At 45.4% G+C, this 15,824-nt stretch overlaps 1 protein-coding gene across 1 annotated transcript in view; it reads left to right on the top strand.

The window, feature by feature from the left end:
• The first annotated feature begins 596 nt into the window (after positions 1-596).
• Positions 597-15,824, top strand: part of CELF2 (CUGBP Elav-like family member 2) — a 507,218-nt gene continuing 491,990 nt past the window's right edge. The window contains exon 1 of the mRNA XM_059404082.1: positions 597-697. The gene's annotated coding sequence lies outside the window, so the exon portion shown is untranslated. The remainder of the gene's footprint in view (positions 698-15,824) is intronic.

The following is a 15,824-nucleotide window of genomic DNA, read 5'->3' on the forward strand; positions in this document are numbered from 1 at the left end:
TTTTTGAAACAACAAATCCTAGCAGTCATGTAGTTCCAGCCTCTGAGGGAAGCTCTGAGACGGGGATGCTTGTGTCCCAGAACCCAAGCCGCGCACACTCACACACACACTCACACTCACACACACACACACACACACACACACACACTCACGAGGAAGAAGGAAACTAACCAGTCTTCTGACAGGAATGTGAAAGCAAAAATCTGCGAGGCAGGAGGAGTGCCCCAGAGGAGGAGGCTGCCTGCAGCTCGCCGTAATCTGTAAATGATTGCTGGGGAAGTCTGGAGGCTTCGGGCTTGATCTGTGTTTGTTCCAAAAGAAAGCCGAGGAGGACGGTGTTAATAAAGAGAGATTTAGCCGAGAGCTGTGCTTGGAATAAAGTGGGCTACAAAAAGGTCAAATTTGATCAGTCGGAGCAGATTACAGGGGCTGGAGAAGGTGGTGCGGAGAACTGAGCCCGGCCTGGGAGGGACCCAGCGCGGGGTGGCCGTGGGGGTGGAGAGCGGCCGGGACGCGCCCGCGCTCACCGGCCCGGGGCGCTGCGCACAGCCGGCGCCCCCCGCCGCCCGCCCGCCCGGCCCGCCGCGAGCCCCCTCGCCCCGCTCCCCGCCCCGGGGCCTGCGCTCGCCTCCCGCCCCTAGACCATGGTGTCCCTAATCTCCGACTCGGAGCCACTCAGAGCCTGGAAAGTTTGAAGGTAGGTAGGCCTGCTTTTCTTTCTCTCCCCGGCCGGCCCCGCTCGCCGCCCCGTGCGTCCCCGCCCGCGGGGGAAGCCCGTGCGCTCCGAGCCGTCGGCGCGGGGCCGGCGGCGGGACGGGCTGGGCCCGCTGCGCCCAGCCCCGGGCGCCCCCGGGGAGCGCGGGGAGGCCTCGTCCGCGGGGCGGGGTGCGGGCGTCGGGGCGGGGCCCGCGCTCGCGAAGTTGGGGGGCCGCCCCCGGCTCCCCCGCGGACCCCGCGCCCACGCTCGCGCCTGCGTCCCCCGGGGCGCTCGGTCGGGAGCCGGGCTGTGCCCCCCCCCCGCTGCGGGGACTTCTTCCAGAAAACGGTGTCCCTGCTGCGGGAGTCCGGGGAGACGTGGGTTCCTTCCTCCTCTCACCGGCTCTCCTCCCCTTGCCGGGGTCTACCTTGGCAGAGCCAGCCCTAGGAAAGGCTCCGCAGACCCTAAAACTGAATGAGTACAACTGATGAGCTGAGGTCTTCTCCGACTGACCCTAAAAAGGTGAACTCCGACCTCTTCATCTCTCAGAGGCCCAGGAAACTGAGAATGCAAGGACAGCGCAGGGGCGGGGTTCATGCATCACCCCAGCTTGGGTCTGAGTTGACCCCTTGGTAGGGTTCATGCTGAATCCCAGGTTTCACCGAACACCAAATGCTGTTTCCCAGAAAACAAAACAACAACAACAACAACAACAACAACAAAAAACATTTGGGTCAATTTTTGAAATAGGAAAGTGTTAAATTGAGGGATTTTTATCAAAAGTCGTTCTACATGATGTCGTGCTGTCCCAAATGCCTAACACCCCCCCCCCCCCAAAACATGGAACTAAACCAAGACCCAAAGAAGGAAGAGAAGTGTGTGCCTTCCTGGGACCTCTTTTTCCTGACAGTTATCTTGTATTAATTAGCGATTACTTATTTGCCTTTTAAGAGTGCTCCCTTAGTGTTTGTCTCATTTTATTATTTTTTAAAAGCAAAAAGGGCCCATCTTCAGTTTATTTTCCTTATTTAAGATTTGTACATCTTGTTTTTGAGAACTTCACGCTATATAGGTACGTCATACAGTCCGTGCTATTTTAAAATCTGCTTTCTCTAGTTAACTATCAAACGTATTTCCATGTTTCTGCCTACTCTTCGTAACCATAATTTCAGTAACGAAATAAGGCGCCATGATGTTGATATACCTCATTTTACTAAATTACTTACTTTTTCCGTTGAAGATTTAGATTGTTTCCAGTCTTTGATTTGTATGAACAACAACACAAGGAACATCTTTGTGCTGATAGCTCAGTATATATATGTAAAAGTGTGTGTGTGTGTGTGTGTGTGTGTGTGTGAGCTAAGTAGGCTTTTCAACTCATTTATTTATTTGGAAACAACTCTTTTGAAAAGGGATGCTTAAACTATTAGTGATAGGTTGAAAGTATTTAACTTTTTTGAAGAGTAAGAAAAGGGCAGGATGTTTTTTATTTTCTTACTAAAGGACAACATACTGAGATGTAGTATTTATTGTTCATGTACCTGTTGAGGTATTTAGAGTCCCTAAAGGAAGAAGTCCATTGTTCAGAAGCAGGTGAGACCAGGTAAAATGCTACAGGAAAGGTACAAGAGATCACTGGGGTTCCAGAGGAGGCAGACTGTCCATTCGGAACATCAGTAAAGGGTTCCCGAAGTAGGTGACATTTTAGAAAGGTTACTGAAGGATCCGCGCGTATAGCTTTTTGCTTTCATTAAATGTTCCCAGGATTTCTAGATGAAAGGGCATGCACGTTTTTACAGGTTTGTCTGTGATACTTTCTTCTGCTTGTCGGTTTAAAATTAATTTTAATGGAGAGATGGCAAAGTACCTCTGTAAATGTTCTTTTGATGTAGCTATTAAAGTAAATTTTATTGTCCTTTTTCTTTAACTGGATTAGTAACCTACTTTTAAAGTTGAAATATGTCTTAAGAGTGCTCTTAAAAACATTGTTTTGGATGAATAACTTATTAACATTATTGCACAAGTGGATAAGGTGAATTCTCTCTCAGGAATGTGTGTGACCACGGTTATAAATTGTGGCAATGCAGCCCTCCAAAGGCCTTTTTAATAATATCCCGGGTCTTAACCCATTAAAAACTCAGTAATAATGTTTTCTTTCCCCTCAATGTGTGGCTAACATACTGAACTTGATTTTATGCCTAGAATGAGTAGAGCTTCACAAACTTAGACCGGCAAGGCCTGAGAAAGGGCATCATTTTTACACTGACCTCTTGGGGTATTCCAAGTTCATTCTGTCCACACCTCTTCTTGGCAAGCATTATTCCATCAACTTTTAACTGTGTTTAATCCTTTTCTGGGGTAAGGAATTATAAAGGGACTAAATCCTTTTCTGGGGTAAGGAATTATAAAGGGACTAGTGTTTATGGATTGCATTTTAAATTCCATAGTTGTGTATAATGAGGCATCCTTTTGGCTAATTTCTGATTCATTGAACCATTTGCTGGCCAGCAGTAAGTGGCTGCCTAGCGTATGTGGGAGGAGCAACGATAGAACATGACCTTATAAATAGGATAATCTAGCAGGAGAATGAAGAGGTGTGTGCTAATGTACAGGGTTGTACTTGATAGGAGTTATGCCAATAGAAGGCTAGAGAAATCCAGATGTGAGAGCGCCCATTTCAGTACAGAAAGGGAGCACCATCGCTGGCCTTGTCTGACTAACAGATAAGCAGAAGGCTTGGTATATGCTAGGGGACAGGCTTTCAGACTCATGTAATCTGGAGTATTTTCAGGCGTTTGCTCCAGGCCACGCACCTAGAGTTCTGCCGCACCTCTTGCTCCTGGAAAGTGATCGCAATGCATGATTGTTAAGTCTGCTTACGTCACATTTCAGCGTTTCAGCACAAGACCTGGTGGTGGGCCCCCAAGTTCGGTCATAAACCTTTCTCAAGAACTGCACATTCGAAGTCCTTCCGTCTTTGGTCCTTTTTGTCAAATGGAAAAATCAAGGTTGGGAAGGGTGCTGTGGGCTGTTCTCAATAGCGTCTACTTCAAAAGGCATCACTTCCACCAAAACACACGCCAATCATTTTCAACAGGAAGATTCCCTTCTTGACCATCAAGAATGCATAAACACAAAAGCATCACTCAGAGAATCAAAATCCTCTAAATCAAGAAAAAATATTCACAGCACACAGAGGAGGAGAAAGGAAGTGACAATGAAAGGAACAATCCTGGCCATATGATTGATACGAGATTTAATAGTCACTGATACTTCTTGAGGGATAGTCACTGATACTTCTTGAGGGAAAGACGTTGACAGTTGAGGGGAATTAACTGGGCGGAGCTTCGAATACCCGGGCTCTCCCTGTGCCCCAGCCCAGCCAGCCCCTGCGTCACTTCTGTGCAAGAGTCTAGAATATACCAAATCTGGTTTAACTCTCCCATTTAGAGATGAGGGAGTTGAGCCCAGAAGATGAAGTGATAAATGAGGTCAAAGAACTCATCAGTGGAACAAGTTATCTCCACTCCCCTATCTTTTGAGGGGCACCTTCTCTTCTCTTTCCCCATCCGTCCTCCCCCGATTTAAGACACTCAGCCCAGACCAGCGCTCAGAGCTCCCACAAGTCTCCTCAGCATAGCCAGCTGTATGTCCCAAAAATGACTCAAGGTTGCAAACTGTGCCTATCATCTCCCCCAAGACCTGGCTCTTTTCCGGTACTCACAGGCGTGGGAATCACAGGGCTGTCCAGCCAGGTACTCAAATCAGAAAGCTGCGCATCTCGCAGTCACTCATTTTCTCTCTTAATTCCATCCTCACGATCCCCAGCTCTGGTTGATTTCAGCTCCCGGACACGGACTCGCCGCGTTCCTGCATTTTCCTCGCTGTGGTTTTGTTTTGCTCAGAACCCCGCACTCCCTCCCAACATGTTTCTCGGCTTCCATTCTTGCTCTTCTAAGTCTGTTTTCCACACGAGAGGAATGAGAACACTTCAAAAGCCATAAATCAGATCCTGTAACTTTGCTGTTTAAAAGCTTCCCCTTTACTCGTCACATAAAAGCCGGTGTCCTCATCCTGACCTACGAGACCGCGTCTGACCTAACCCTCCACTACCTCTCTGGCCTACCTCCTCCCTCTCTCCCACAGCTCGTCTTCCTCCAACCTCTCTGGTCTGCTTTCTCCTCCTCAGACAAGCCAAGCTTAATTTGGCCTTAGGATATTTGCATCAGCAACTCTTTTTCCTGGCCTGGAAATCTGCTCCTGAGCTGTTTGCCGGGCCAGAGGCTGCTTGTCATGTAACTCTTAGCTCAAGTGCCTCCTCCTCCGAGAAGCCTTCTCTGACCGCCTTAATTTAAAGTTGCCCAAAGTCACTTGCTAGCATTTCTCCCTGATAGACGGAACTATATAAAATTGCCATATGTAGCCATTTGGGGCCGATAAAAATCTTAATTTCATATAGTTCAACTAATATTCTCTTGGTAGCACTTACCAATACCTGCTATTTCCATACGTAAACTCATTCTCTCTCTTCCGCCATTAGAATATATGGTTTGTGTGATAACTGGAGTACACCAGTGCCCAAGATATTTCCTGACACATAACAGATAACGCATGAGTTAATGAAGAAACAATGAAGTGGTCAGTGTTTGTCTCCCCCTCATCAATTTTACACTCCGTGAGGCCAGAGGCTTTATGTGTTTTGTTCACACCCAAATGCCACAGTATTTATCACAGTGGTGGGGCTGTGTGATGTGGAATGAATGAATGACTCCTGGCTCCCCGTTGAATCATTTCACCCTCAGGTTCTCATTCCTGCTCTAACCCACAAAGTGAGTGGATTTGATAACATGGAACGTTTTTAAATTCTCTGGGAATCAAATAGGTACCTACTATTCAAGCAGAAATTATTCTTTCTACACAAGAGAATGATCTAGATCAGGGATTGGCAAAGAGAGTAAATACTTCAGGTTTGGGGGGGGGGGCACACAACCTCTGCTGTAACTTAACTACTCAACTCTGTCAAGGTGACGGTGAAAGTAACCCTAGGGTATATGCAAATGACTGAGCTCCGCTGTGATAAATAAAACTTTATTTACAAAAACAGGCAGCGGCCTGGATTTGGCCCATTGGCCATAGTCCACCTCTCATTTATTATTTAGGCTAATGCTTTGACTCACAAGAAAATAGAAGTGGCCTTGACAGATGTTTTCAAATCTCATATGACAAAGTGCATATTATAAACTTGCCTCATGATTGGGGGAAAAAAATTTAAAGGAGGCTTAGTGATATTTCAAAGGTCAGAGAAGTCTTAGGTCACGAGCATGTGACCTCACAAAGATGTGATTATAGTCTGGAGGAACTTTAGGGGTTATCATATCCCTTAAATGTTTGGATGAGTCATAACAGTACAACAAGATACACTTTTGCCTTTTCCCCTACGGAGTGTGTGAGAAATTCCCATTAATGAGAACAGCACATGTTGATGGAAAAAAATAGCCCAGATCCTAACATGTTTTAAGTAACTGCTTGGCCTCGTTTCTTTCTTTCTCATTGCTTTTGCTCTAGTTCATCTAGGAGACACTCCCCTTTCACATGCCTGATAAATCTCCCAAGATGAATTCCACATTCACAGAGGAAAACATGCTCTGTAATTTTGAATGAAGGCCATGTGTAGAGACTCGTCAGCCCCGCAGGACCGTCCTCTGATGGCTAATGTCAGTACGTGGGGAGTGGGGAGAGGTTATGGTGAAGCTCTGTGGGTGTCCACTGAGGGTAGGCTGGCCTTCTGTAGATCAGGGATTAGTCCTCTTTGAGGGTGACAGAAGAATTACTCGTGCTTTCTCTGTGCCAGGCGTTATGCTAAGTGCTTTATATTAAAAAGCTCATTGGATCTTTCCAACAGCTCTATGATGTAGGTGGTGGTGCTATTGCTCCCACTGGCCACAAAGTTGACTTGGGTTTGGCTAACTCAACTTTGAAGAGCCAGAGCACTTATGAGATGATGTCATATACTGTCCTGACATAGCACCTTTTTTTGGTACATTGGTAACTTGATGAAGCATGTTGCCTTAACTTAACTATGTCTCAGATGGGAAAAATGTATACCACATCATTCTTCCTTTTCCCTCAGGGAAGTCTGAAGAATTGTGACCCAGTTACTGCTGGGTACTTAAAAAAAAAAAAAATTCAGAGCAGGGGGATGTAGGCTACAAAAATAGAACACCCAGTAATAATTCTCAAGGTAGAATGAATTATGTGTTTATGAAAAGTGAATACAAGACCTGGGCCTTTTAAATAATTTATTATATTGGAGAACAATCTATTTTTTCACAAAGCATGACTAATGTAGCCCATGACATAACTAATAATGACAAAGGTTATTATAAAATCACATCAAAATGTAAAGTAGAGAAATCCTGTTATCTGTGGTTTGGATGCTGCTGACATCACATTTTTGTCTCATTCCAGCATTGAAAAACAAAACAAAAATCCTCTCATGAATTGTCTCCACTCCACTGACACAAAGAGTCAGTAGAGAAATGCTCAGGTGAAGTTATGTTCTCCGGCCCTCCATCCTGGGTGGGTCTGTTTCACTTGTGGGCTGAACTAGCAAATTATCAAGTAGAAAACCAACAAATCCAGATCATTTGAATCTCCTGTTAGGAGAAACACAGTGGAGGTGCCTGGGTGGCCCAGTCAGTTGGGCGTTCAACTCTTGGTTTCAGCTCAGGTTGCGATCTCAGGGTGGTGAGTTCGAGCCCCGTATAAGTCTCCACACTCAGCATGGCATCTGCTTGAGATTCTTTCTGCCTCTCCTTCTGTTCCTCCCCACCTCTCTCTAAAGTAAATAAATAAATCTTTAAAAAAAAAAGAAAAAAAAGGAACAAAGGAAAAAACTCCTCCTGTGATCAGGTAACATCTCTCAAAGGTCAGAGACCACAGGGAAGCTGTTTTCCCCAAATAGAGAAGGATCACATGCCACTTTTATTCCAACATTTGGGAAGAGAAAGCAGAATGTGCTACTTACCTGCCTACACTCCCACACATGTGTTCAGGCTCAAAGGGTCAGAATCCTGGAATCACAGCTGTAGAGGATGCTTAAGGAGAGGGCTCAGGGTACAGGTTTCCCGTCCATTCTCATGCAAAGCCCTTGCTTAACCTCACCTCCCCTCTTTGATGCAGTGAGAGAGAGGGTACCTAGAGAGATCCATTGATCACTCTCCTTTCTTCAAGCCAGTTAAAAAAAAAAAAAAATTCCACCCCCGCAACACCATATTATTCACAGACATGGGCTGTCTGTCGTGTTTCCTACTGTGTCTCCAGCCCTGCCTAGTCCTGACCCAGGTTGGATACTTTCCAGTTTCAGCTGAGAATTCTCACTAAACCCCTCTCTGCGCCTTCCCACCGCCACCCCAACCCCCCCCTCCCACCCCCACTCTCTTCTCAACAGGAAGATTTTTCTTCCCCTTAGTAATCATAGCACTGAATCGAAATGCAAGTACACATTTCCTCTCCCGCGACATTTATGTACATCTCAGTTCCGTTAGCGGAACGGAGAACCCCCAGAAGACGGGAAGGTTCATCTGCCCATCCGCTGGCATCCTTTGTATCAGCAGAGAGAGCTCTTGGAGGAGCCGGTATTTGCACGGACGTGCGTACATTCCTCCTTTGTCAAATAGGAAAGTGAACCAGATTATATCTAAGGACCCGCAGCTATAAAATTATATGATCAATGTGCGGTAGAACAAAGAGGCCCCCTCCCGCAGGAGCCACCTCCGAGCTGTCCTAGGCATCCATCTCCTGCACTGTCTAGTTTTTCTCGCGGCAAAGCAATTCTCTTTCTATTGATCCTCATTTTCTTTCAAGGCTGTTTTATTCCCAATCCCTCTGTAGAGTTGATGGCCTCAACCACAAACCTGCTTTCAGATGTTCTGTCTCCAAACCAGGGCTCTAATGTAAATCACCTGTTCCAGGGATGCGCTTTGCTGACACGTACTGACATTAGCCATCAGAGGACGGTCCTGCGGGGCTGGATATGGCAATCTTTCCAGCTTGCAGGTGCATCAGGTAACGATGGCTTTGGAGCTCCAGTTTCGTTTTTCATTGCCCTAGTTTTTCATTCTTATAGAGACACAAATGTCTAAGCCAGAAAAAAATTGTCACAGGCCTGTGGAAACGGCAGCTTTATATATTTTATCATGTTTCCTGGTGGGTAAGTGAAAGATTTTTCTAAACTGGAAAAAACACTGCCCTCGTTCAAGGTTGGTATTTACACGTGGTGCTCTTAGTGCTCCTTCTGAGACTCCGCACGTGACCTTTCTTCCCTGCTGTCATTTAGCATCGTTATGGACCGTCACAACCGTTCTCGAGTGCCGCCGAGCTCCCCTGCTCTTGCCTTCCTCCCCAGGAAACACAGGTGTTTGGAAGGTTTGTTCTAACCGGAGCTCCTGAGTGTAACTTGGCCTGATAACCCCGTTCAGATCGGCCACTTGCCCCTCGAGAGCTCCCTCGACGTTTAGTTCTGACGCTGCGGGGATGCAGTTTAAATGACTGTTGGAAAGTGGGCATAATTAATGCAGGACATGGTCCGGTGTTTGTGGGCCTTGTGGAGTGATCGCCACCGTAAGCCTAGTTCACGGCCATCCATCAGCGTGGTCCCATTTATAGGATCGTTTTTCCCTACGATGACAACTTGGAAGGTCTACTCTCTTAGCGACTTCCAAGTATGCGGTACAGCATTATTAACTTAGTGTCCGTGCCCTACATTCCATCCCTGGGATTTCTGTGTCTTATAGCGGGAAGTTTGTCCCTTTTGAGCAACTTTCATCCATTTCTCCCATTCCCGTCCCCCCTCCGCACCCCTTCCCCCCACCTCTGGCAACCATGGGTCTGTTCTCTGTATTTATGAGTTGGGTTTGGTGCTTTTTCTCATTTGTTTGTTTTTTTATTTTTATTTTTATTTTTCAAAAGATTTTATTTATTTATTTGAGAGAGAATAAGTGAGAGAGAGCATGAGAGAGGAGAAGGTCAGTGGGAGAAGCCGACTCCCCAAGGCGCCAGGAGCCCGAGGCGGGACGAGATCCTGCAAGTCCGGGATCATGACCTGAGCTGAACAGCAGTTGCTCAACCAACTGAGCCACCCAGGGGACCCTGTTTGTTTTTTTAAAAATCTACATATAAGTGAGCTCATGTGTCTTTCTTTGTCTTACTTAGTTCACTTAGCATAATGCCCTCGGGGGCCCATCCATGTTGTCACAAATGGCAGGATTTCCTTCTTTTTTATGGCTGAGGTATAATCCATTCTGTTTCCGTTTTGTGCCTATATGGTGTGTGTGTATGTGCACGTGTGTGTACATCACACATCTTCTTTATCCATTCATCTGTCGATAGGACACTTGGGTTGTTTCTACATTTTAGCCATTGTAAATAATGTTGTGGTGAACACGGGGGTGCAAATATCTTTCCAAATCAGTGTTGTCATTTTCTTTGGAGCAGTACCCAGAAGTGGAATTGTTGGGTTGTATTTTTTATTTTTCTATTTTTACATTCAGTCTATTTTTAACTTTTTTTTTTTTAAAGATTTTTTATTTTTTTGACAGAGAGAGACTCAGTGAGAGAGAGAACACAAGCAGGGGGAGAGGAAGAGGGAGAACGGGTTTCCCGAGCAGCAGAGAGCCCGATGCGGGGCTCAATCCCAGGACCCTGGGATCATGACCTGAGCCAAAGCCAGATGCTTAACAACTGAGCCACCCAGGGGCCCCTATTTTTAACTTTTAAAAGAACCTTCCTAATGTTTTCCGCTATGGTTGTATCGATTTACGTTCCCACCACCTGTGCACAAGGCTATCCTTTTCTCCACGTCCTCACCAATGCTTGTCATTTCTCGTCCTTTCCATAATGACTATTCTGACAGCCGCGAGGTGATATCCTTATAGTTTTGATTTACATTTCCCTGATGGTTAGTGGTGTTCAATACCTCTTCATGTACTTGTGGGCCATGTGTGTGTCTTCTTTGGACAAAATATCTATTCAGATACTCTGCCCATTTTTAAATTGGGTGATTTGGGTGTTTTACTATTGAGTTGTATGAGTTCTTTGTATATTTTGGATACGAACCCTTTATCAAATACATCCTTTGCAGATATTTTCTCTCATTTGGTAGGTTGCCCTTCATTTTGTTGATGGTTTCCTTTGCTGTGCAGAATGGAATGCGTGTGTGTTTGTATTTTCTTATCTGTTCCTTTGGGTTGTAGAGTAACTTCCATGAAAGCAGAAATCACGTCCCTATCAGAAGGCCTACTGTGCTGGGTATTTATGAAAGGTGCACATTTGAGTGACATAACCAATGTAGTTCTTTTACATAGAGACGGAGACTAAGATTGGGTGCCATTCAACGGCATTATGGTCAGGGAGCCCAAGAATATTTGGGTCCTGAGACTGACCATGGCTACCTTTCATGTATAAGTTTCCAGAGGGACTGAGGAGACTGGGACCAAGATGCGTCCCATCATTCTCTCAGCTGAGGATTCTGAAAACCATTTGTTTGGGATTCTTTTTGTAGGGGGGATGCTGGAACGTTCTATAATACTGCCAGTTCTGTCAGATCCAGACCCTCATGGCCTGAGAAAAACAAGGACAAATTGAAGGAGAATAATAGTTTGTAATTAAATGTAGCATTGTCTCAAAACCCCAATATGGATCAATCCATTGAGTTGGGCCAGATGACGCAGAATATCCATTTTCGCCCCCAAACCGAATCTAGATGGTCCCAAATAACTTCTGCTCAGTCTCACGTTGAAACCTCAGTCTGTTTGTCAGGAATGTTTCAGCCACAGGTCACCAAATACTGAATATTTCAGCTCCATTTTACAGTGGTCTAAACCAAGGGTTGGCAAACTTTTTCCATTAAGGGCCAGTTAGTAACTTATTTTTGGCTTTGTTGATGAGCCGTATGGTCTCTGTCACAACGACTCAACTCTGCCATGGTAGCAGCCGCCAGAGACAATAGACAGATGAATGGGCATGGCAGGATTCCAATAAAACTCTACAAAAACACGCAGTGGGCTGGATTGGCACACGGGCCATGGTTTGCTGACTCCTAGGTTAGCCAAAAGACTCTATATGCTCCAATGAGTTTTAGACCTCTCAGAGCCAAGGCAGCCTGGACAGCAGTAGGGAAACTGAACTAGAGAAGGCAGCAAGAGAGAGTATATGTTTCTCCAGATGCTCTGTGCTCAGCGGGCCTAAGCTGTACTGGGCCTTGGCTCCTGGAAAGAAGAGAAAGTATATAAGGAGTAAGGGAGGGATGGCTGGACTGTCTCCGACCCAGGAACACCTGTCCCTTGGGCCCACTGAGGCAAGAACCAGAGCCACACTTTGCTTTTAAAGGAGAAGACTGAGCCCTTCTACTCACCTGTCCTTGAGAGTCACCTGGGATCTCATCAGCCTGTAACAAGAACTCATCCCTTTGGGGAAGGGGAACAGGTCATGAAGTGATACCAAGGAAGGGAAGAAAGGAAAAGAGGATCTTTGCAAAACCTGCCCTACAAGGATTAGAGGAATCTGCGGGCAGAAGGCAGACGGGATAATTTATTGCCTGACGCCCAAGACACAGTGACTTCTCAAGAAATACAGCTTGATTCTCGGGGTCTTTGGTCTATACCCACAACTGCTGTCTTCATCCCCACAAAATTGACCTATTCTTCAGGATGTGGCCACGCACATTCAACACAGTCATTGCAGACTAAGAGTATCTTTGCAGAAATTTAAGATTAAGACCTGGCCTGGGGCCAAATGAAGTAATAGGGTTTTTCCAGCTTCCTGTTGTGCTGTAGGGCTCTTCAGAGAAAGAGATCAATCAGTTATAGCTTACTATGAATTTAAATCAACAGAAGATGACCTCAGGGTATCTACATTTTAAGACTTACTTCCAGTTTTGCTGCGTGGACTGTGTGTTAGCGGGGTGGGACAGTGCGGACAGAAGAATTCAGGAATTCAAAGAAGTCTGGTGAGGCTCTGGGTATCCCTGAAATCAAGCCCCATCGGTTCTGTCTAGAAAGACCTGAGTCAGGAACACTCCTTGGTTATGAGAGCTCTCTCCACTCTTGACTCTTACTTAATAAATTACCACTTCACAATAAATTGCCGTTAAATTACCAGATCAAAAGTGTCAGTTTCCCTTGTCAAAGGACTAGAATTACACGAGAATGGGGCTTAGAGAAGACCACTGGAGAGGAAAGTGGTTTGAGGCAGAATTTCTTAACGACTTTAATTTCATTTCTAATTTCTTCCCCACAGGCACCCGCCCCACCCCAGATTCTAATCAGGTTCCCTCCTGACTGGCTGCCTTTGTCTTCCTCATTCCCTGCTGTCCCCTCAGAACAGGAGGCAGATTTCATCTCGGGGCCCCTGGCATTGCTGATGACAGACAGAAAGTGGGAGGAAGGAACAGCATAATTTGCTCAATGCTTATTTCTGTAGGAAAGGAAGGAAGGGGTCATTGTTTTCATCGTTGAAAGAGGGGTGAGTGTGTTTGAGGCAAACAGCTCCTGAGAACTTGGATTTTGTTTCATTAAAAACCAGTAACTGAGTTGGAGAGTAAAACCCGTTTCCCTGGCTCCCAGACTAGTATTTGCCTTCCTGTCTTCTCTCATTACAGAAGGCAGGCAGCAAAGGTGGTTTTCCATTTATTGAACATATCTTGGGCAGAGCTCTCATAAGGGAACTGGTGTGTTGTGCTTCCGAATCCTGGTTTTAAGCTCTGTCTGCAATCAGGCAGAGCTCTCTAGAGGATAAAGCTATATTAAGCTTTAATTCTCTAGTTAATTTTTTTTTGTTGTTTCCATAAGATTGGTTTCCTTGTCTTTTACTTATTCTCTGCAGGTCACCATTCAGCGAATCGGCACAATCACCCAAACTCTCAACGAGCCCATTAGTTAGACAGGGATCAGAGAGAAATATTTTGCATATAAACCATGGCGTAGAAAAAGAGAGAATAAGAGGATTTGCAGTCCTTGACTCTGTTTTATAGCTCCGGGTTTTCGCCCCAGTAATTGGCTTAAATCCCTTTTGATCATCATTTTGTATTTTTTGGCAGACAGTGTTTTTTTTTTTTTTTCCTTTATAAAAACAGGGAATGTTTTTTAGCTTGTGGTAACACCATCCTCTGCATTGATCTTTTACTTTCGTTGACCCCTGCGACTACGTTTGCTCTGAACTCTCATCTCCAAACTGGGACATAAAAGTGTAAATCACATCTTGAGGCAGTAAGTTTTTGCATTTGCCATTGAGACACACAGAGACTTTTGTTAACGTTGAGTTCAGATGAGAGAAAATTAAACCTGTTCTAGAAGGTCGTGAAAAATGCCCTGATGTTTCACAGACCCATTGATTTAACATTTTGATTTCTCTTTATATCTGATTTAAAAAAAAATAATTGGAGGCAGATTTAGTTAATTTCGTGGTATAAGGTGATTCTGAGAGCTGCCTCTCTGCTTCTGACTTCAGATAAACCTCTGTTTAAAAAAGTATTTGCTGAAAACCTAATCTACCTGATTATAGCAATCAGGATGTTTCGGGTATACTGAATGTATTTTGCAAATGCATGGTTTAATTATGACATTTTCTGTGTCCCCTTACCTATAATTATTTTTCTCTGCATTATGCACATACTGAATAGCCAAAGAGCTGTCTGTAAGGAGGAAAATGAATATGGGGAAAATTAAATGTCCAGTAAGGAACGACGAGCCTCTGTGCAGACATGGAAAAGCAGTCATATCTTAAAAATACAGTCCATTCTTCAGAGGGGCCTTGGGTAAACAAACTTAGTATTACCCAAGCTGATCATATGGCACTAATTTGCTGCCTTGCTTTTCCATTAAACTCTCCACAGGTGACTCCATATAACAACCGAGTTTAGTATATTTCAGATTCAAGTAATGGATTAAAGTTAAGCAGATATTCTTTTAAAAAAGACAGCGTGTAACCAGAGGCTGTAACTAGAGTTTTCAACATGAAAACCTCTAGTACAGGGAAGATAAAATATGTTAATAGGCACTGTTCTGACTCTTCCTTAAGAATGAAAATTGGGAGCAAGAAAAGAAAATTGGAAATCTGGAGGTCAGCATTGTGCGGTGTCAGCAGTTTAGACAGGGGACTTGGAAACCGGTTCCAGAAGATCCAGATGGTACACAGCAAACACGACAGGCAGTGGAGGGGTTGGCGGGGGGGGGGGGGCTGCATGGAGGAAATCGATGTTTCATCTGAGTCAGCTTTAGCAGACAGGGGGTGAGTGTCTCTCTCTCTATTAAACTCTCAGTCCTGAATTTTGGGCACTAACACTATTACGTGGTCTAGTAATGTCAGCCAACCTGTTGCCGTCCTCACAGTTTCTTCTTGCGTAGCTTACTCACTCAGCAAGCGATGGATCCTGCTAATGTCTCTTGTACATAAAACCACACACTTCTGCTGTTACTGGGATTGGCATTGAGGTAAATAACATTGTTGTGGCAGTATCCCTTCAGAATCTACATTTTGAGGCTCTCAAGCAAAATCTCACAATGTAGGTAGGTAGCTTGGTGCTGGTAAGTGTTCAGTGACCCTCACATCGCCAGCCAGACCGGGATGGTCAGGTCACTGGCAGGGGCGTGTCGACGATACGTACAGGTGCTAAGAGCGGAGGACAGGACTGGAGCAGATCTGGCTTCCCAGGCACTTACGGAGTCTGTCCAGAAGAAATGGTTTCTCTCTAGAGAGGAGGTCCAGCTTCCATCAAAGACATAATTGTACAGGCAGATGAGAAAAAGCCAGGCAGCCTACTTTCGGGGGTCTGAAGGAGGTCCCAGCCTCCATAGTTCCAGCAAGTGGCCTGGCTTCTTCCAGGTGGACAATTGAACTTCTCAACCACGGTCAGCTTGGCTTACTCTGTGTCTCTTGTGTGTGTGCGTGTGTGTGTGTGTGTGTGTGTGTGTGTCTGTATTTCTGGTGGTAGGGGTGTGCTTGGCTGATCCTATTAATAGCATATCACCAAACAGACTAGCAAGGATCCATCCAGGGTTGCAACCAGGAAGGAGTCCAGATTTGGGCTAACTGTGAACAGGGCGGGGGAGGGAGCATATAGGTGTTTGTG

This window comes from Mustela nigripes, chromosome 6, assembly GCF_022355385.1.
Source record: "Mustela nigripes isolate SB6536 chromosome 6, MUSNIG.SB6536, whole genome shotgun sequence".
NCBI lineage: Eukaryota > Metazoa > Chordata > Mammalia > Carnivora > Mustelidae > Mustela > Mustela nigripes.